The sequence below is a fragment of the Protopterus annectens genome, chromosome 5.part0 (assembly GCF_019279795.1).
Source record: "Protopterus annectens isolate FY-2018-M chromosome 5.part0, PAN1.0, whole genome shotgun sequence".
Taxonomy (NCBI): domain Eukaryota; kingdom Metazoa; phylum Chordata; order Ceratodontiformes; family Protopteridae; genus Protopterus; species Protopterus annectens.
Window position 1 is genome coordinate 621,180,406 of NC_056735.1, and position 24,595 is coordinate 621,205,000.

Genomic DNA, 24,595 nt, shown 5'->3' on the forward strand with positions numbered 1-24,595 from the left:
TTATCCCTAAAAGATACTAGAGCCCTAAAAAACCCCCTTCTGGCTTTGACCCAATACAAGGCCCATGTCCAACTCAGTATTGCTGGATATGCTCCACCTAAACAAAAGCCCCTGAGAGCCACATGCTCTAGGGATATACACCTAACCACAACAATAACTAGGATGCGCTGGAGGGATAGTTTCCTGACCCGGAGACTCCCCATGCTTTGGAACATGATTCCAATGTACATCAGGCAGGGCCCCTCACTAGCACTCTTCAAGAGAAACTTTGACGGGTGGATGGGAGCCAGACATGTACCCCAGAAATCACTACAGTAGCTCTGCTGGACAGAAGCACAGGGAACTAATGGCTCTGCTGTTCAGAGGCACAGGGAACTAACCTAAGGGGGTGGCGGAAGCCAACATACTCTAGCTAGGCTTATAAATGCCCTTGAGCAGACAGCCTAGTACCTACCTTTGATCCTATTACATGTCTTATGTGCATGGATAGTTAACTAGCTCTTCCATTTTACTTTGCTATCATGCTGATAAACTGTCTGGTGACTACAAGTCATATGTATCCTGTTATTGTGTATTGTAAATGCCAATAGACATAACTAAAGTTTGCCTAACATAACAGTAATGTTATGTAAAATGTAATACATATCTGCGTACAATATTGTACATTACACAGTTATTGGCACAATATCCCACAATGCAAATCATAATTGCACAACAGGCCCACCTTCGACATGTTATTCTCAGTAATACACCCATACATATGCCTACTGTTACAATATATCAACATATACTATCCCCTGTTATAGCACGTACTTGTTGGACCAACCCTGCCACTGACAGCGGCTGGAGAGGAATTGTTGGGTTCAAATCCCTTATATAGCATCCCTTGTGGTGTATGTGGTGTTTGCCTTGTGACCTACAGCAGTACACACATAAATACTACAAGCGTTGCTATGCTCAACAATACATCACTACAAGATAACTGTTTCCACTATATGCACTGTGTACACTTTAATTATTACAGAAAAGGTACTACATACACAGACATACTGAGTGTTCTACATACCTTATTAGCAACCTGAGGTGTCGTTGACTGTTATTTCAATCCTTTTCAGTTTGTGTTTCAATCTTCTTTGTAATGTTCTGCTGGTATATATAGATGGTTTGAATGTGTGACAAGCCATCCTTTTATAGTTAAATATCGGTAACATGCTATCCTGATCACCAATTGGTGTTCCAAAGTAGTTAATTGCATGCACATCAGCGGTGCAGCTACTCCATTAGCCAATACCATGGCAACAGTGGTGTATAACTGAGTACTCCACTTGGGCGTTGTCCCTTTGCCTTACTTTCGAGGAAGACAGCCTGGATGTGTTGTTTGTGATGTATTGCAACAGCTATATGGCGACAGACAGAGATATATTAGCTTCATGACTCCCGTGGATTGTGTGTAATGGCTAAAAGATGTTGTTCTACATGTGAGTACAGCTGTTATATTTCAGAACATTGCTACTTATGCAGGGTTTGTTTGTACCTGATACTTCTGCAGATGTTTCAGTCTGGCAAGGATGTTTGGGCAGCTCAAGGCTGTATGGCTATGCATGACATGTTAGGTGGTTTACAGTGTGCTCATCAGACAACTTTGGTTTGGTGTACATGTGTATCATACTGTGCTGTTAATCAGTATTTGATAACACTTCCTGGTGTACACACAACCCTCTGAAACAGGATTAGTGCAAACAAACCCTGTAACATCAGCAGCTGTTCCATTGTATAACAGCAACTATTTCACATAGGGCCATGTTAGTGTGTCTCTGACAAGTTATGTTAAGGCTTCTGCAGATGTCGTACAGTGAGTGAATGATTTGTGATGTTATTACAGTTTGTATTGTAATTGGTTTGGGTGTGGGGGAGATGTTGGTGGGTGTACATAGCAGATGCAGATGTGTAGGAACTGCTTTTATACATAATCAATATGTGTGGGGGGTTCCTTCCCTATTTGAACACCTATCCTTTAGTGGACTAATACTATGGTAATTGCAGGCTGATTCATTAAGGCACTGTTAATTGGTTCCTGTATAGCATGCAGGTGATGTTAGTCCTTGAATCCTTTCGGCAATACATCGGAATGTAATAAAGTGTTGCTATATGAAAGCTGTCTGTGTATTTCTGTTGTAGGTATTTACAGTCATTGGAGTTGTGTTGGTGACTGACCCTCTTTGGCTCATGTCCATAGCACATATTTGTAATAGTGTATAGGCATATACTCTCCATATCCTTTGTTCATAAAGTTTGGTTGCGGAGGAATGTGTGATTGCTAGGGTCCATGTTATACTCATATATAAACACTTCAACCGCTGTATACAGGATACCTACGGAATCCCGAACGCACACAGTTCCGACACCCACAATACCAGGACCACACTCCCATATCCCACATTACCGAACACTCAAACTCGCGACAGTCAAACTCGTGAAAGTAACACAAACACGGAACACACACACGCACACACAGACACACTGCTATCCACCACATCCAAACAAACCATCCTACACTACGTATGAGCAGGTGGGCAAGCCACCCTACACCCCCATGTGGGTGGCTGCACCCCCACACCCCCCTACTTTAATATTCTACCTCCGAGATTGCACAAACAGATGCACAAAGCAAACTCACATCCACACATTACAGTCCCCCAGGAACACACACCACACTCAGAACACACACTTACACACACTACAGCCCTCAAAAACACACTTAAGCACAGTAACCTACCTGAACCACAACACCAGAAGCACTAACTAAATGTCCCTTAACATCGGGATTTTAAAACTCGCACTTCTGGTGTTTCGGTACTGTGGACTTTCGGTCTTTAAGCCTCGTGATTACGCGCGTCGGTATGTCAAGCATTCGGTATTTGGTAGGTATCCCATTTATATGTACCTCCATGGTTGTGTAGATTTTTTTAACCTATCTATATATCTGCATATATATGTATATCCCTATATATCGACATATAACCCTCTCTCTCTCTCTCTCTATCTATATATGTTGATATATATATATATATATATATGTACATATATATATATATATATATATATATATATATATATATATCACACACCTTTCATTGGGTACATGGCAGTTTGTCCTATTTCCACACATTCCTACCTTTTGTGTTTTAACCTGTCAGAATACACAACTGCCGTGGGTACATCACAGGTAGCTTAGTGGTAGGTTATTGTGAAGACTGAGTACATGGTTGCACGTTCTAATCCTGGCAGTGGTCATTTTATCTCTCAGAGCAGGCACTGGTAGTGCAAGGGTGATTAATGCACATTTCAGCAGTTGTGTGTTCCAAATGTTTATTATTCTGTGGAATACTACCTATATATGCAAGCTGTGGTTAAGGTATATTATGTAACATGTAAATCATCTCTGACTTTATTGGGATTTGAACCAGGACTGCACAAATATTATGCAAATGCTGTAGCCATTACACTATTGACATTAATGTTCCTTCTGCCTATTTCCTATGTCCATGAATCCTATGTGTAAGCTTGCTACACAACAGGTGGAGCCACCGACACCCAGTGAGCTTCTCAAAATACTGACATAACACATGAGTTGAGAGACTATACATTAACATCCTAACTACATTTGGCATAGCCCCTCACTAACACACTTCAGAGGAAACCTTGATGTGTGACTGGCCAATAGTATATACACCCCTGGGATCATGTGTCCCAGAAACATACAGCCAGGGTGTGGGGGAGCCACTCAAGTTTTATAGCTGCAAGACCTGTTGGGGAAATTGAATGCTGTTGGATTGTCATGTTAACATGCCCTTTTGAGGTCACTATGTGCCCCTATCACCCTACAGCACCCCAGTCTTCAACAGCTTCCAGCAACTCTGCCTGGAATCACTTTATTGGCTATGCTTGACAGAGGCTCAGTTACTTCATCAACGGTGCAGGTAAAGCTACCACACTGTAGCTATGCTTCTAAATGCCCTTGGGCAGATAGCCTACTACCTATCTGTGAACCTCTACAGTGCAGGCCATCTCCAACATCATATGTGATTATACAGAGTTTTCTGATCACAATATACAGTGTAAAATCACCATGTAGTCAGACAACAGTTAAGTACAACAATAGCATAGAGACCACTGATACATAATCACTCCAAAAGCCTATCTTGGAAGCCAGTGGACATGTATAGATTTTAGGCTTTGCATTGCTTGCCAATAGGTTACCTACAGGAAAGATGGGACACAAGCACAGATGGGAAACATGCCTTCAACAATGCCATACCAACTTGCATGTGTCAGCCTAAGGCTTTGGAATGCTGGGCAATGCTATTGCCCCCCCCCCCATGGTGCCATTTTTAGACAGGTTTCAGAGGTGAATCTCACCTCCATGAACTGCACAATAGTGGAATCAATGAGGGTTAGGCTACGCAACACCAGGGGTAGTACTCACAACATGCACGCACTCACAGCACCCCTCAGTATGGACAGTATGGACTGCAATGCAAACTGTGAGCTGCTACAGATAACCCTCCATGACCCAGAAGCACCACTACAACTATCTGGAGAGAGTGGTAAACATGACAGTCCTACCAGACACCCTGTTATTGGTCAATGTCAGCTACCCTACACTTAACTGGATAACCTACTCGAGTATTTACTTCCCGGCCCAGCACTTCCTGGGATTTATCACCTCATATGGCCTGTATCAGTTGGTAGACAGACTAACGAGAGGTGAAAACATACTAGAAGTGGTAATCACTGACATGTGCAACAGGTGCATTACTGCAGAGGTAAACCGGTCACTGTTTAGATCTGACCATGAACTATTCACTGATGATCACTGATGATTTCCACTCCCAACCATCTCCCCCACCCAAGGAACACACAGCGGATACCTTTCCTACAGCTAAATTCACAGTACAAATGACAGAGGTGGGAGGGTTCACAGCCCCCATGCTCAGGGATGACACTGCTCAAGATACAGACAGAATTACAAATGCACTCTATAAGCACCTACAAAGATGTATGGGTCATGCCATCAATGGTAAACCGGGACTCGCTACTCCTACACAAGGACACCAGTCTGTTGAACCCCTGCATTATACAGGCTATACAACAGAAGTAGGACAGTAGTCCAGAACAACAGCAAATCCCAAGACATGCAGACGTCCGTGACCAGTATTAGCAAGATACTTATGTTACTCATGTAATCATCCAATGCTGACATCCACAGGTAAATAGGCATGGATTCAGAATATGACCACAAAGGCTTCTTTGGCTATGTCAAGGATGTAAGCAGTAACACACAGAATTGCACTGTGCTGGTGCAATATTGCACTGAATATACTGACTCTACTGATATCACCAACATGCTTGATGATACATTTGGAGTAAGTTTCACCCCCTACAGGGCCCACAACAATACCCAAAATGTACAGTATCCCAGACATCTGAGACATACAGGTGGTAATGGCCCTTTCAAACGGCATGACAGAGTGTCAATGGAGGCAGATGGTGTCTCAGACTGCATCCTGCAGACACTACAAGACAAAGTGACCCCCCCCCCTGCCTAATATAGCAATTCAACATCAGCCTCTACACAGGCTACATGGCCATTCACTGGCACATGGCAACAGCTATTCCACTCCACCAAGGGGGTGATACAACTGACCATGGTAACTACCACCCATAAGCCTGAGTATACTTCTCAGAGGTACGGGCTAACACAGGTGGACTACAGCAGGCCATGCTTGGTGATTACTGCAGACTGGGAGCCATAACTGATAGTCCAGCTGTCACAGATGTCCTTCAAGGGGCCTCACATAGACCAACACAGGGTGTCAGAGTCATGGCCTCCAGCTAAAGGCCACATACTGCATGGTCATTCCATTTTGGGAAACTACGCACACACATTTTAACTCATGAGTGGCAGACACTATAATTCAGATGATGTAATGAGTATGTGGGGACTACATTACATAGTGATCTCTCCTTTGACAGTCATATCTGCGAAGTAGTTAGGACATCCATCTATGTAGGCCATCTGATTACTTAAGGGTTTGCATCTAAACAGACTTAGGTTATTGTGCCCCTTTACTCATCACTCATCAATCCCATCATCGAGTATGATAACCCATTTTGGATGTACCTCAGAAGACACATCTGACAGCTGGAAGGGCCACAAACGTACCTCACAAAGAGGGATAATGCCCTCAGACATGTGTCCTGTGCTGTCAGACTGCATAAACTCTTGCATTACTCATTGGCATCTCATTTACTCAGAGATGATATTTGCTGGACAACAAAGCTGTGTCCAAGTCAGGCTTAATGAATATGCTCCACCTATGGGAATCCATGTCACAGTGAGCCAAACACTGTAATGAGCTACACCTTGCCACAACCATAACTGGAAGATGCTGGAGTGACAGATTCCTGTCATGGGTACTCCCCATGATTTGGAACTACATCCCTGATTACATTATACAGAGCCCCTCACTAACACTCCAGGGAATCCTTGCAGAGTGGGTGGGGAACAGTGGATACACCCCAGGGATCCCACAATTGGCTCTGGTCCACAGAGGGACAGTTAGTTAATCAATGGGGTGGTGACAGCAGACACATTTTGGCTATGCTTATGAATGGCCTCGGGCAGTTAGGCATATACCTATGAACCTATACATACAGTATTGACACATGCTGATAGCTTAATTTACTGTTCAGGTATTGACTTACCTTGTGCCAATGGCAGTTGTGTGTACAATAGTTGAGGGCTGCCTATGTAGGATGCACACAGCAGACCACCTATACATGACAATTTACAGCTGGTCGTGTGTGTGTGCCATCCATGTTTGCTGTGTGTGCAGGTGGAGAAGGGTGTCAGTTGGTAGGTGCCTACACTGTCAGTGTGTGTGCTATACATTCCCTCTTTGCCAAGGCATGGGCATACTGGGCACACCTCTGTCTGCCTACTGGGGCTGGCACAGGGTGTTCGTGGTCTGAGTCCCTCTGTGCCTGTGGGGCCCTTGGCAATGGTGGTGGGCTGTAAGGGCCTTCACCATTCTGTCCCTGCTGCAGCTGTTTCCACAGGATCATATTGTGCAGCATGGCACATACTATGAAGATGTGGGCACACATGCCTGGAGAGTACTGCAAGGCTCCACCAGATATGTCCAAGAAATGGAACTGTGATTTCAGCATCCCAAACACATGCTCTATGATGATTCTGGTTTCTGTGTGTGCCTCATTATGATGTTCTTGCATGGGTGTATGTGCATTTCTGATGGGAGTCATCATCCATGGTTCCAGTGCATAGCCAGCATCCCCCACCAGGTGGCCATATGGGATGTCCCCCCTGGCAAATACCTGATACAGCTGTGAGGCATGCCAGATGTGGGAGTCGTGATAGCTTCCAGGGCTGCTAGCACACACATTCATTGCATATGACCTGGCAGTTGATGGAGGGGTATCCCTTGTGGTTTATGTAGTGCCTACCCTGCTCACCAGGTGGTGTCTTGATGTGTATGTGCATGCAGTCTATTGCACCCAGTACCTCCAGGTAGTCTGCCACATGGTGGAAGAGACGCATATTGCTGGCCAACTCCTCTTGCATTCGGGGGAAGTATATGTGCTCAGTGGCATGTGGTAACATGGCATCCAGGAACTGGTGGAGTACCCTGGATGCTGATGCCTGTGAGATCCCCATGATATCCCCAGTTGGCCTTTGAAAGGTACCTGTGGCTAGTATTCTCAAGCTTACACATACCTTCGTGTCCACTGGGATGGGTTCCCCTCTGTTATTTCTGGCTCTGAGGCATGGCTGGCACAGCTCAACAAGTTGCTGTATGGTGTCCCTGTCCACCCTGTAATGCTTTACTATCTCCAGATCATGTAGCCCCTGGCACATTACCCTGAGTCTGAACACTCTTCTCCTCCTCCGGTGCCTGAGATGGTTGTCAACATCATCCTCCACACCACCTTCAGTCTCCAACACATGCTAGTGAATCAAAGCTATGGCAGCCCCTAACATGTACATATTAAAAGTTCCCCGTCTGTATATACCAATGGTGCAGAGTGTCTGGGAATACACAAGTGTGTGTGAGGAGCTTTCACACTTTATACTATTGTGCAATGGATGCTGCTGGTGTAATTGGGTGTGTATGTGCAATTCCAGCTGCAGGGTATCTTAATTATGGGTTTTACAGCAGGTACTGCTATTGTGGAGCCTTTGGTGTTGAATTATGCTTGGCTGCCGTGATTCACCTATTGCCCTTTACTTCACTTTTCAACCCAATTCCCCTCCCATTGTCAGGCATGCATCCAGCTGCCGGCTTTCTTGTTTTGTACTTCCACAACCCAGGATTGTGTTGGGAAATGTGTTATGTAGCTGATCTACAGCAAGTTTGTTTTGTTCTGCTGTGACAGTTCTCTTTTCTTTGCTGTACGGCACCTCCCCTTTCCTGTTCTGCAGGTAGCTGCTAGCAGCCTTATTAGCTGTTGTCTATGGCCCACTGTGAGTTCCTAGGTGTTAATTACTCATTTGTACTCCAATTACCATGCTGCAGCATTTCCTTATTGTCTTCCCATATCCTTCCTGTTTCAGCTGTGGTGCGCGCCGCGCACAGCTGTTTACCGGGTTTCGAGTGTGTTTTCATCCACGTTCACATGCACTTTTGGTTACCTTGTGTGCTTTCAGCTAAGCAAAGCTATGGCTACTTCCACACCCCTATCCTGCAGCTTTGCTTAGCAACAGGCAACCCGGATTAGCAATGCTCCAATGTGCTTACAGCTAAGGTGGCGCACTCCTCTCTTGATGTCATCTTTATCTCCAGGCCACACCTCGGTGTTGTACTGCTATGCTGTGAGGTACATCTTTACACCGGCAGGGATTTTGCGATTAGTATTACTTGTCTCATTTGCATGGCATTGACTACTAATTCCTAGTTACCATGCAGAACACTGTCACAGACCCTTAGCAACCCTTGCGCCATGGTTGTGGTGTAGCATGCGTGCCATTGACTATTATGGGTTATTCATGAAATGCGTTACATTGCTGTTTTATTACATATAAATATATTTTCATTGTGATCCCATTTGCGCACTGATGCAGTGCGATTTTACTTTGCGTTAGTGTGGCCATGACATTAAATGTTCTTTTTTATGCTTTGTGCATTTTTTTATGCCAATGGCTATATATTTAGCCATTGGCATATATTAACAGTATAATACATGAGTTTGGTCCGATGTCATGGCTCCGATTTTATGTTTGAAAAAATGTAAACCGTTTTTTTGGTTTACATTTCTCCATTCTTAAGCTACGCCTGCACCACTTCATGAATCGCTATATACCTTAATTTGCATGCTACACTGCTGCGCATGGGGTAATTAGCATACATGCGCCCAGAGTTGCACAACTGCAGCGTACGCTGGTAGTGGATGTGGAAACAGCTCGTACCTGAATCGTTCGGCGGCCATATTTGGCGTTAGATCGCCAATGCAATGCCTGCACCTGGCGCAAGCTTCATGAATCCCAGGTACTGTTAAATTATTTATAACGTCAATGATTTTTGCTTTTGCACATTTTATATGTTATTTTATGTTGATTTTTATTCACATTATAATAGCTTATCATGATTTTGTTCTAAGATTGGATTTAGTTGATCACACGACTGACTAATTTAATTATTTAAACCTGATTGAGGTTTTGTATGGGGTTTTGCTAAACCTCTACACTGTGCAAAGGATGAAAGCGTTTAACCCATTAATTATTTGATGTTACTGTTAGTTCATTTTTATTAAATGTTATTAACATAAGGTGAGTTCTGGAAATATAAAGATACAGATTTAAATTCAGACATGAGTCATGGAACCTTTATGTATTAGTATATAAGGCAGCTGTATGAGCGATGTTTCTCAGTATTCATACAAATAGGAGAAGTTGCTTAGGGTAACTTTATAAATAAGGATTGCTGAAGAGCCATTTTAAGTGAAGAAGTAAGTTTAGTCAACATGTCAGGAATAAGTGAAGAAAGGAGGTAAACAAACACAGTCAGGCACTGTGTGTTGTTTTTGCACTTTTTGTATCTTTGAAAATGAGGTAAATCACTGTGTTCCTTTACTTTTTATTTATAATATTATATATATTTTTTATTACTATTTTAGGAAAAATGTCCACTAATTCATATATATATATATATATATATACAACAGCATGGCCTCATAGACCAGGTCATTTTGCATATGGTCGGGCATTGCTTCCACACCCCCCCCCCCCCACCCCCACTCATAAAATTTCCTTTTGGAAGTTTATTTGTGTGATATAACATGTTAAACCATTGCAGCTTGTGTAGGTATATACCAACAAACAACACTAGGTGGTGTTTTAGGGAAACTACACAAGCAAAGAGCAATGGAGGCTTGAATAAGATGAACTAGCAATTTTGGAAATTGTTTAAAGGATGGAGTAACAGTGGAGCTTTATTGGACATTTAGTGATTCATCTCCACCACACTGGGATCTTTAATGTGGCAACAAGAGCGAGGCGAAATACCTTGAACAACTCTGGGTCACATTAATATGTAGCAACATAAGGTGAGTTCTGGAAATATAAAGATACAGATTTAAATGCAGACATGAGTGATGGAACCTTTATGTATTAGTATATAAGGCAGTATGAGCGATGTCTCTCAGCATTCATACAAATAGGAGAAGTTGCTTAGGGTAACTCTATAAGTAAGGATTGCTGAAGAGCCATTTTAAGTGAAGAAGTAAGTTTAGTCAACATGTCAGGAATAAGTGAAAAATGGAGGTAAACAAACACACAGTCAGGCACTGTGTGTTGTTTTTGCACTTTGTGTATGTTTGAACGGCACTGCTGGTAACTTGTCAGTATAGAAGGGAATATTTATTTCTTTTGTTTTTTGTTTTTACTATTTTTCATTTCTTACTTTCATGTTTTACTTGTTCACAAAGTCAAATACTATTGAAAGTATAAAATGTGCTGTGTCTTTTATTCTTGGGGGGTTGGCCTTTTTAAATCCCGTTACAGGGAACTAAGCATTTTAATTGAAATGTGATTTCAACTGTAATTGAAATGTGATTTTATTTTAAAAAGTGGAGATTTGTTGATTCTTGTTGTTTGTCTGAAGAAGTCCTGCTAGGAGCAGGACGAAAAGCGGAAATTAAAACTGAAGGCTTTACCTTTTAAAACTTTTATGTTTTGCTTGGTCCATTGAAGGTGGATATCGATACCATTTGGATTGTTTTAATAGAAGTGGTGCAGTGATGGTTGTCAACATCATCCTCCACACCACCATCAGTCTCCAACACATGCTGGTGAATCAAAGCTATGGCAGCCCCTAACATGTACATATTAAAAGTTCCCCGTCTGTATATACCAATGGTGCAGAGTGTCTGGGAATACACAAGTGTGTGTGAGGTGCTTTCACACTTTATACTATTGTGCAATGGATGCTGCTGGTGTAATTAGGTGTATATGTGCAATTCCAGATGCAGGGTATCTTAATTATGGGTTTTACAGCAGGTACTGTTATTGTGGGGCCTTTGGTGTTGAATTACGCTTGGCTGCCATGATTCATCTATTGCCCTTTACTTCACTTTACAACCCAATTCCCCTCCCATTGTCAGGCATGAATCCAGCTGCCGGCTTTCTTGTTTTGTACTTCCACAACCCAGGATTGTGTTGGGAAATGTGTTATGTAGCTGATCTACAGCAAGTTTGTTTTGTTCTGCTGTGACAGTTCTCTTCTCTTTTCTTTGCTGTACGGCACCTCCCCTTTCCTGTTCTGCAGGTATTTGCTAGCAGCCTTGTTAACTGTTGTCTATGGCCCACTGTGAGTTCCTAGGTGTTAATTACTCATTTGTACTCCAATTACCATGCTGCAGCATTTCCTTATTGTCTTCCCATATCCTTCCTGTTTCAGCTGTGGTGTGCGCCGTGCACAGCTGTTTACCGGGTTTCGAGTGTGTTTTCATCCACGTTCACATGCACTTTTGGTTACCTTGTGTGCTTTCAGCTAAGCAAAGCTATGGCTACCTCCACACCCCTATCCTGAAGCTTTGCTTAGCAACAGGCAACCCGGATTAGCAATGCTCCAATGTGCTTACAGCTAAGGTGGCGCACTCCTCTCTTGATGTCATCTTTATCTCCAGGCCACACCTCGGTGTTGTACTGCTACACTGTGAGGTACATCTTTACACCGGCGGGGATTTTGCGATTAGTGTTACTTGTCTCATTTGCATGGCATTGACTACTAATTCCTAGTTACCATGCAGAACACTGTCACAGACCCTTAGCAACCCTTGCGCCATGGTTGTGGTGTAGCATGCGTGCCATTGACTATTATGGGTTATTCATGAAATGCGTTACATTGCTGTTTTATTACATATAAATATATTTTCATTGTGATCCCATTTGCGCACTGATGCACTGCGATTTTACTTTGCGTTAGTGTGGCCATGACATTAAATGTTCTTTTTTATGCTTTGTGCATGTTTTTTTATGCCAATGGCTATATATTTAGCCATTGGCATATATTAACAGTATAATACATGAGTTTGGTCTGATGTCATGGCTCCGATTTTATGTTTGAAAAAATGTAAACCGTTTTTTTGGTTTACATTTCTCCATGCTTAAGCTACGCCTGCACCACTTCATGAATCGCTATATACCTTAATTTGCATGCCACACTGCTGCGCATGGAGTAGTTAGCATACATGCACCCGGAGTTGAGCAACTGTGGCGTACGCTGGTAGTGGATGTGGAAACAGCTCGTACCTGAATTGCTCGGCGGCCATATTTGGCTTTAGATCGCCAATGCTATGCCTGCGCCTGGCGCAAGCTTCATGAATCCTGGGTACTGTTAAATTATTTATGATGTCAATTATTTTTGCTTTTGTACATTTTATATGTTATTTTATGTTGATTTTTATTCACAATATAACAGCTAATCATGATTTTGTTCTAAGATTGGATTTAGTTGATCACACGACTGACTAGTTTAATTATTTAAACCTGATTGAGGTTTTGTATGGGGTTTTCCTGAACCTCTACACTGTACAAAGGATGAAAGCGTTTAACCCATTAATTATTTGATGTTACTGTTAGTTCATTTTTATTAAATGTTATTAATTTCACTTTTGTGAATTAAGGAGTTATTATGAACATACTGTGTTGCTTATTGGCATTTGGCTCATTTTCCCCTGGGGTGATACACTATGTGAGTTCTTTCTTCTGGTTCTACTAATTTGTATGCAATAATTCTTGAAGGGACCTGTACATCTGTGCATCGGGATGATGTCATTTTAAATCTCAGTGTGAGATTCTGTATTAAAAAATGATGTTTCATAAATTAAAGTAAAGTTTTGATGTTGGTATTATAGGGGGAATCTGCATAACACTGTTATGTTCAAGGAGGAGAAAATATACCTTTTTTAACAGTTATGTAGTATAAGCCTTTAATACAAAACCAGAGTGAGGACATGGGGCTCCTATTTTGCATACAGGGATGTTAAAAACATGTCTTTTGCTTTTGAAGCTTAAGCAAGTGATTCAACTATGAGACATTGCCAGTAACTGTCTTCCTGGGATTGTGTTTTTTTAGTTTGCTTTTTATCTACAATCCTGTTGCTCGAGTTTCTTGCAGTGTTGGAACTATGAGACATTGAACAGCAAAGCACTGAGCATTAGAAATGCTGGAAACTAATGCCAGAAAGACGTAAGGGAGAAAAAGTAAAGTGTAAGCATTTTTTCAGAGGGCAGCCCCCATGAACCGCCCAATATGGGGGGGTGGGCAAGCCCTACACACACATACACAAACTGGCATATACTAAATCTGCAATCACACCAAATTTAAGAAGCAGTCTCCCAAAAGCAGCGCAAGTGCACGCTAGAAACTGCATTTCATTTGGAAAACAGAAATCGGTATAGCATTCCTCTGCATTTTATGCTTCAGGCAACCGATGCTCACAGAAGTTCATCTCAGCTACTTGTGGGTATGACTGAACTTGTTTAAGTGCAAAAAATAAGTCTGAAAGTCATTTGTGCTGCTCACGTTGGTAAGAAAACTCATTGATTCATTTGTTTGAGATCTGCTGTACCTTATTCAGAGTAGGAGCTGGTGAAGTTTATAGTGGCAAACAGTGGGCACAAAGCATGCATACCTCTCAACTGCTACGATTAAGGCATAGCATTATGATACTGACTCTTTATCCTCCTAGATTACGGTTGTTCTTCATAAAGTCAGACATTTTTGGGTACATATATTAAACGTTAAATAAGCTATGCCTATAGAAAGATTCCTATCAATAACTAGATAGTGCCCAATATCTAAACACGTTCTACTGTGAAAAATAAAAAAAATGTTCTTCTTTTTGACCCTCTGCTGTGATTTTTAAAACCCAGTGCTATAATTTTTAATGCTCAGAGGTTTACAGGCAGGAAACATGAATGCATTCTGAGAAGGGAAGTCAATGCTTCCTAGTAATTTGAAAGTTAATGAAAAAGAACAGGTCACTGCAAGGATGTGGTGAAATTCCTTAGCCAGCTTTCTCCCAAAAGAAAGAGCATTTAACAACAGTTGGATATAAGACAGAAAACACACACACACACACACACACACACACACACACACACATGCATGCTCACACCTTTGACTTATAAAGTGAATGCTGACTATTTAAAAACATTTAGCATTTGACATATCTATTTATTTCAAAGATAGCATGTGGCAAGGACACAGTTGCAATGGGAAAGAGCTGGAAAGGTATGAGCTGTCAGATGTGAGTTGAAAAAGTCTTCAGTGTCAGCCTCATCTTAGCTATGTTTGTTGATATTTTTAATTAACTATATGTTAAGGATTTGGTATGCACTTTAGATTCTGCATTAGTCTTGGTCTATAACTGCTTATAACTACTGGGAAGAGTCAGAGTTATTCCTTATCCATATCCCTGTTGACTTGTATGGTTTCTGGATGTGAGCAGGTCTCACAAAGTGCCATGCAGTGACTCTTGCTCATTTCTGTGCCCTGGCTGTATTGTACTTACGGCATGAATGTGCAGTTTGTGAGCATGTACATCACAAGCCATACTTCTGAATACTACAATGCCCATCTCTGATCGGTTTAAGTCATGAAGTGGGTTAGGCTGACACCCCCCCCCCTCTGCAGAATGGGATTGATTGCATTGACCCCTCACTCCCATCTTCCATATCCAATTTGTCTGGGTCACAATCAGGGTTTTACATTTCTGCACCAGAGCAAGCTGACCAGGGGCTATTGCTTTACTTATATTTCTTTAACTTTGAGAACTTTATATGGTATGAGGAAATTTTACTGAGTATTGTAGAGTACAATACTGCATACATTTTTTTATTATTTTCATGTTGGTGTTATTTTCACATTTATTCATTTTACTCTCACATTTTTTTTTTTTGCAATTTTAGCTTCCAAATGTATATTTAAGGCAAACTGCAGCTTTACTTGTCTGTACATGTCATATGATTTAATGGTTCAGTGGAGCATCTTAAAGGAAATATGCATTTAGAAAGGCATATGGGTGAGATAAAGAGACAAACAAATGCTCTCCTGAAAATGGTAATCTAAATGGCTACCAAAAATTTAAAGAATTAGCTTGAGACCATACACTGGCTGATACATAAATGAGCACTAAAGTTATTCCTGTTGCAGCAAAGGTATGCAACTTATGTCTGAAACACAAGTGTTACATCTCACAAAATTCAGACTGTGTCACTATCTACACATACATAAGTAAATACAGACACATACATAATAAATATAAACATATTCATGCATATGTACAGATAGGAAACAAGAATACTTAGATTTTAAACTTGTTGCCATATTGTCATTCAAAGACATCTGATGCTACTGTATCATAGTGGTGCTACTGGTGCGTAACTGTATCATAGTGGTGCTACTGGTACGTAACTATATGATAATGGTGCTACTGGTGGGTAACTGTATCATAATGGTGCTATTGGTGCGTTACTGTATCATAGTGGTGCTACTGGTGTGTAACTGTGTCATAGTGGTGCTACTGGTGCATAACTGTTTAATAGTGGTGCAACAGGTGCTTAACTGTATCATAGTGATGTTACTGGTGCATAACTGTATCATAATGGTGCTACTGGTGCGTAACTGTATCATAGTGGTGCTACTGGTGCTCAATAACCCTTCATGTACACAATTATCATTCTACCTATCCAATCAGGCTTACTGAGCACTGATGCAAGTAGTACAGCCTTAGTAGTTCCAATACATAAACAAGAGGCAAATGTGACTGGTATACAGGCATACTCATGAACTGCATCATGTATGTCTGCATAACCATCCATAGCCGGCTTTAGGCACCAGCAAACCCTGTGGTCGCTGAAGGGCCTCCTGTTCCTGGGGGGCCCCAACAACAGCAAGTTATCATATCTTAATATTTTGTAACATGTCTGTCAGACCAACAAAAGCTAGTACAGCAGTCTTGTATAATTAATAAACCAGGTAGGTAATAATCACTCTTGTTTATGGTTCCTCTAACATTTTCTCTGGTTATAGTAACAGTGTTTTATCAAATAACAGGCTTCACAATGCCATTTAATATGTTTTACCACTGATATAGTGCCCCTGGCTTAGTTAAACCCTGCTGGTGGACGTTCTCTTCACTAAAACCAACAACATAGCCAGCTTTAGTTACTTGTTAATACTCGTGGCTGCAGGGGGCCCCCTTAGTCATCCTTGACTGTTTGGGTCCCCACAAAAGCTGCTGCTGGTTGTGGAAAATGAGAAACATACTAATTTCCTGATTATTCTCTTTAACTTGAGCAGGGTTGTGATATGACCCTGCTAGGATAAACCTCTGCTCTCAGTCGCACCCATGCTAAAACCAGACCTGCTGAGATATGCATGTGTGTGTGTGTGTGTGTGTGTGTGTGTGTGTGTGTGTGTGTGTGTGTACAGAAATGTGCTGCAGGTTATGCTTGAGGAGGTGGGGATTGTGTGATTATTGCTGCATTAATTGTCAGACCTTAAAGGTGTGCACAGCAGGTCATTATAGCTTGTGTTTGGGTTGGGGACAGTGTGGTCATTGTTTCTTTTACTTTTTGCACAGACCTCAGAAGTGTAAAATGAAGGTAAATATAGCTTGTGTAGGGCCAGTGTACTGTCTAGGAGCAACAAAGTAGAACACAATAATTATATTTTTTTCAATTTTCTCCCAATCACACATCAGGCATGTATACATGTAGCTGCCTTTTAGGGTTATGGGTGGGAAATGAAGAGGTACATATGTGTATATGTATGACAATAGTCACTTGAAATACATGAGTGTGGCAGTTGGAACCTTTGCTTTTATCCCAGTCTAACACCAGAGGGATGCATAGGGAGCAACTACCTTTGGGAGGGGGTAGCAGGCAGATTTCCAGATAGGACCTGTACATCCTCACAACAATTGTCTTGTTACTTTATTGTGAGCTACTATTTTTTCAGTTTTGAACATCAAGCCTTGGGCACAGCTTATGTCTGTCTCCCTTGAAAGAAAAAAAACAATAAGACTGAAATTCTTTTCTTACTCATGATTATTGTTTAGGCCACTCTTGGATGAAAAGGATGGAGAAAATGCTCTAAAGTGTATACCAAGGCATCTGTAGCCCAGTAGCTTCTGGGGGCACTGGCTTAATTGCATTCTTTTCTAAATATTTATTACTGTGCTATCACGATCAGGAAAGGAGTGTTGAAAGGATGCAAGGAAAACTGAAGCTGAACAGCAACACTGGATTTCTTTCCTTAATCATAATTTCTGTTCAAGCCATCATTGGTGAAGAGATTGTGGAAAAATTAAAAATATATATATGGTCTGAAGTACATTTTAAAGTCATGAATTCTTGAATAAGCTGAAAAGCAAGGCAAAATGTCAAAAAAGGAAGAAAAAAGTAATCTGCATAGTATGGGGACCCCAAGATGGGAGAACAGAGTGGAACACTTCAGGATATGTGTGTGTGTTTGGGGAGTGGTGAGGAGTGTTGCAACAGTAGACAGTGACAAGGGCATCATTTCACTTACGTCCAGCCCTGTACATGTTGCTATAATTTATCATTGCTGCGGCTAAATGCCAGTCACTGTGAATGCCCTTTTGTGAGATGGGTCAACATAGTTTGGTACATATGCCTGTTGTAATGCAACAGCATTGTAGCTACATGTCACTCTGTACATATCATTCCTAAAATTTTGCGGCATGAACTAAAAGGTTGTTTAGAAGGGGTGGCAGTGACAGGGTGATACTTAGACTGAAAGTGCCTAGGGGGGCCCCCCAACTTGACATTTGCTGGGGACCCCCAAAATGCTAACACTGGCCCTGTAACCATCAATACTCCACTGACAATGGAGTGCAGTGGTCTATGCAGCAATGGTACCTTACTACAAGTTTTATGTAACACATTCTGAGCCACAGACCCAGATTAGTAGGTAAAACAGTAATGCATGCATACACACACAGCACACTGCTCTATATGTTAATGTTGACCATGTTGTACAATGCTAGTGGGTACAATAATGCAGTGCTCTGAATTTCAGAAACAGTATCACTGCAGTAAATATGGTAGCTCTGCACTAGAGAGCAAGAAGCTAAGCCTTTCCACTTGGCAGCACAGAACTATATGACACATTCATAACAAGTTGGAAAACTGTAGAAACACAAAGCAGTGTGGCCAGTAAGTGAGATTATGACAAACTGTCTCACACTTTTTATAATGATCCATCACAGGCACAGTGAACATGTTTCAGAGCTTCAGTGTGCTGAATTCCTAACTACCACACTGCACACTGTGTCATGGGAAATGGTGTAATGTCCTCTTAAAATGCTACACCAGACATAAGGACAACTATAGTGCCTCAGCAGAACTTCTCTTGTGGGAAATACTTTTTTCTGAATCTCACCTTGAATGTACCATATTCAGAACATCAAACCAGTGTTATTGTTTTGGGTACAGTATTTTACACCCTGGTCATGTGTTAGTTGCTTACCTGCTATTCATAACTATTCATTAACATTTCTGGTATTTGCTGAGCAGATCAGAAAAAATACTTGAGATATAAAGGCCTAGACAGATGCCAATAATTAAAAAATGAAAGAGAGGAATCCAAGAATGGAACAAGATTAAGAAGCAATATTTGTTAAAAGATGGCAGGGAAGGTGCTCATGGTGTGAAGATAGGGGGAGTCAGGGTGACAGCTCAGGAAGCTTTAAAATAGCAGAAGATATGGGTGTCTCCATGGGATCAATGAAACTTCAAGAAGAATGTGGCAGCTAGAGATGATGATGGGATGACTACTCAATAAGAAAGAGCAGAAAGAGACAGGACAGAAGTGAGTAGTAGGAGGCCAGGAGATGGTATGGGCTAGAGAATGGTACAAGTGTGATCGACAGAGGACAGGAGGACATGGACATAGGCAATCAGAGGAGTACCGGCAAGTGGGTTGCAGACAGTAAAGTAAATTGAGAAAGTGGGAGATACATGCAAGAAAGAGAAAACAGGGAAAAGGAACCCAAGGTGAAATGAGAAGGATGGAGAGCAATGTCAGTGATGACAGTGAAACAATGCTGGTCACAGAGGAACTAACCCCTCAGAGATAACAAGAGGAACTTAGTGAAACAATGCTGGTCACGGAGAAACTAACCCCTCAGAGATAACAAGAGGAACTTAGTGAAACAACGCTGGTCACGGAGGAACTAACCCTTCAGAGATAACAAGAGGAACTTAGTGAAACAACGCTGGTCACGGAGGAACTAACTCCTCAGAGATAACAAGAGGAACTTAGTGAAACAACGCTGGTCATGGAGGGAACTAACCCCTCAGAGATAACAAGAGGAACTTAGTGAAACAATGCTGGTCACGGAGGAACTAACCCCTCAGAGATAACAAGAGGAACTTAGTGAAACAACACTGGTCACTGAGGAACTAACCCCTCAGAGATAACAAGAGAAACTTAGTGAAATAATGCTGGTCACACTAACCCCTCAGAGATAACAAGAGAAACTTAGTGAAACAACGCTGGTCACAGAGGAACTAACCCCTCAGAGGTAACAAGAGGAACTTAGTGAAATAACGCTGGTCACAGAGGAACTAACCCCTCAGAGATAACAAGAGGAACTTAGTGAAATAACGCTGGTCACAGAGGAACTAACTCCTCGGAGATAACAAGAGGAACTTAGTGAAACAACGCTGGTCATGGAGGGAACTAACCCCTCAGAGATAACAAGAGGAACTTAGTGAAACAATGCTGGTCACGGAGGAACTAACCCCTCAGAGATAACAAGAGGAACTTAGTGAAACAACGCTGGTCACTGAGGAACTAACCCCTCAGAGATAACAAGAGAAACTTAGTGAAACAATGCTGGTCACAGAGGAACTAACCCCTCAGAGATAACAGGAGGAACTTAGTGAAACAACGCTGGTCACGGAGGAACTAACCCCTCAGAGATAACAAGAGGAACTTAGTGAAACAACGCTGGTCACAGAGGAACTAACCCCTCAGAGATAACAAGAGAAACTTAGTGAAACAACGCTGGTCACAGAGGAACTAACCCCTCAGAGGTAACAAGAGGAACTTAGTGAAATAACGCTGGTCACAGAGGAACTAACCCCTCAGAGATAACAAGAGGAACTTAGTGAAATAACGCTGGTCACAGAGGAACTAACTCCTCGGAGATAACAAGAGGAACTTAGTGAAACAACGCTGGTCATGGAGGGAACTAACCCCTCAGAGATAACAAGAGGAACTTAGTGAAACAATGCTGGTCACGGAGGAACTAACCCCTCAGAGATAACAAGAGGAACTTAGTGAAACAACGCTGGTCACTGAGGAACTAAACCCTCAGAGATAACAAGAGAAACTTAGTGAAACAATGCTGGTCACAGAGGAACTAACCCCTCAGAGATAACAGGAGGAACTTAGTGAAACAACGCTGGTCACGGAGGAACTAACCCCTCAGAGATAACAAGAGGAACTTAGTGAAACAACGCTGGTCACAGAGGAACTAACCCCTCAGAGATAACAAGAGAAACTTAGTGAAACAACGCTGGTCACAGAGGAACTAACCCCTCAGAGGTAACAAGAGGAACTTAGTGAAATAACGCTGGTCACAGAGGAACTAACCCCTCAGAGATAACAAGAGGAACTTAGTGAAATAACGCTGGTCACAGAGGAACTAACCCCTCAGAGATAACAAGAGGAACTTGTCAGGGATAAAGAGACACAGCAAAAATGGAACAACAGAACATGGAGGGACAGGAAAGTGGTCTCTATGGGGAGAGCAAAGAGGCAGCCACAAGAAGACAGGGGCTTATCCTATGCCAAAATGCTTACACTGGGGGGTAGTGTGTTGGTGTGTATGCTGTCTATGTGCTTCTGTATGTGTGAGTGTGCATTTATGTACATGGTCTGGAGTGATAGTATGGAGTATTGGTTTATTTAGATTAAATGTACAGTGTGTGTGACTGGCTGAATATTTGATTAGAACCATTCTTGAATTTGATTAGTCTTTACTCAGACTGAAACAGATTGTGTAAGCCAAATGTGTTTCAGGGCGTCGCAAAGTTCAAGGTTTATATCATATGGAATTCTGTCTACTTGCAATTTCATTATTTACAGAGATTAAAATAGAAGGCAAAGGGAAGTTTCCCCACCCTTTCCCCTCCCAAATATATTGCTCATGATGTCACACATAATAAGAGTACTATGCAACAGGTAATTGCAATACTCCATTTAAAATACTGTAGGAAGCTGGTGCTCAAATTCAAAACTTAAACCTAAAAATGAGCAAATATACATATTAAATTAAAAAGGCAACAAGCATAATCTGCTTGTGAAACTGAGCACGCACATTTCTAGCATGCTGCCTCCTCAGCTGCTGCCTTGGAAGAGCACCTGATGCTTAGGCCAAGCAGCTCTCTGGTGCCCTCAAGTGGCCACAGGGTACTCAGTCTGGGAAAATGTTCCTGTGTTTAATTTATTCAGCTCCACTCCAACTTCATATTAAGACAGCTATGAAAATATTTATTTGTACTGTAAAGGTATAAAATATAAAAGGGAATTTGGAGTGATTTTACTCCTGGTCTAAGTCAGAGAAGACACATAACCATATAAAGCTAGTTGTGATAAGACTTAGTTGATAATGTTAATAACGTATGCTTTTTATATATTTGTCTCAGTATCTATATAGACTACAATAAAAGAGACTATATAAGGCATCGCATGCTATTTTCTTTGACATCTCAGTATCATACATTGTCCTCCAGATGCATACCACATGAATCAGATGCGTTTATAGGTCTGATTTCCACTACTAAGCATAGCGTTCTTACACTCGTTCTGTTTTTCTTTTTGTCCGTCTGACAATTTGTATTCTTTTGTTCAAATACCATTACAAAGATTTAATAACTTGTGCTATGTCTACATCTCTGAAAATGCAACTTCCCCTCCCCCAACTTCACATGCAGGTTTTCACAATGGTTGCATTTACTAGTGCTCTTGAATTCTGTATTGGGTAAAACTCCTCCTCAAAATCCCTACAAGGAAACATTCTGCAGTATGGTGTTATTTTCTCCTCTTCTTACACTCTCATTTGTTAACTAGTTTCTAGCTATACGGTTCTGGTACTTAAATAATAGCTTGTGTTCTTTTTTCTAAATGTTACTGACCTTCTGGGGGTTTTCAGTTCTCCTGAACTATTTACAGAATTACTGATTCTAGAGATCTCTTCTTCATATACACTTCCTGAAATGTTTCTCTTGGTTCTGCATACCTCATTACCCATATTATACTGTTGTTTTATTCATTTTTGTCTCAATTTTTATATTTTTTAGTTGTGCATTTTTCAACCACAGATATTATCTTTTGATGAACATAGTTTCGTCATTCTCACTGAAACAAAATTGATTTTTTTATAATAGGAGTTTTTACAAAAGATGTTATACTTTACCTGACTGCACTGTTTGGAATAAACACCATACAGTGGAACATTTTAGCTGAAATGTGAAAATCCCTATTTATACATTCACACGCGCATGCGTATATACACACACACACACACACACACACACACACACACACAGCAAATCACCTATGGCATGCCTTTGTTATGTGAGAGAAATGTGATACACCCAGCAAAACTCCAAGCAGACACAGGGAGGACATTAATTATCCACTAAGAAGACACCCCTGCTGGAATCCAAGTTACAGAAACAAAGTGCTGTCATACAGGAAAACTGTATGTTGCACTATTGTGATGTCCTTCTATAATGAAGTTATGGGCGGAAATACTTTAGGCTGTTTTGCACATTATTAGGTTTCATCCTTGTGTACCACTTTCCTACACAATTACTTCATTAAAAACATGATCTGGATATTTCAAAGAAAAGGTACAGGTCACGCCCAGGCATGCAGGGATTTCTTCAAAAGAACTTGTCTGGATGGCATAAGGACCAGAAGAAGAATAATGTAGAAAGCAGTTCTTCAGAGCACTTTTGGTAGATCATGTGGGCTTCCTCATACAGGGCCTGAAACACTCTGGCAAAAGTTTGATTAATGTCTTATAAGTCTACAAACCATTAGAAGTTCAACTTGTAAGAATCCTAAGGTCAAAGTACTAGAAATCTATTGAAAACTAACTCCTTGCCTGTAAATGACTCAACTGTGTATTACACTTCTCATCTCTACATTATCCCAAACCTATTTATTAATCTCATACCCACAAAGCTGCCTGCTGCAATAACTGTCAGCTTCCATGAATCCCTTCAGAAGTGTAGACCTTGTCTGCACTTATCCATTTCCCTTTTTTGCCTATAACTACTAATCCATGATGACATAAGCCGTAATCATAGTTGACATGACAGCTAACTAACTTCACAAAAAAGCATTCTACACATAACCTCCATTTTTACCAATTATCTATTACTTAATATACATATTCTAACCACTAATATCTAGTTTGAAGTATTCTATCAATCTTACTCTGTCCCAGGCAGTCCATGGGGCTTGGTAACAACTTACCTTTTTCAGATTTCCAGAGTCAGGTCAATTAAGCATGCAGCTGTGAAACAAAAAAAAAATCAGAGAGAAAGAAAAGAAAATGAAACAGAGCATGAAATGTTTAGTCATTTTAAATATGTATCTGCAAGAGATACCTATGAATGTGGAGCAACTGATCATCGTGTTGTCTGGGTGCCAACTTACCCTAGAAATTGTTCAGTTTGTGTATATTAGTAAAAAATCCCAGTTGTATAACAAGGACATTAGTAAGAACATTTATACACCCTGATGGACAGAAAAATTATAGGACATGTGAATCCTTTGCATAACCTTCGCATCTAGCTAGTTCTGAAGATGAAAGGTAAAATAAAGCTCAGTATAGAATACAGAAAGCTTAGCCAACAGATGGCCTTATCTCACCAGCCCATGACCTACCTAGACCAGACCTTAGCTAGGATTGAGGGTGCAATATGCTTCACACTCTTAGATCTTGCCAATGGATTTTGGAT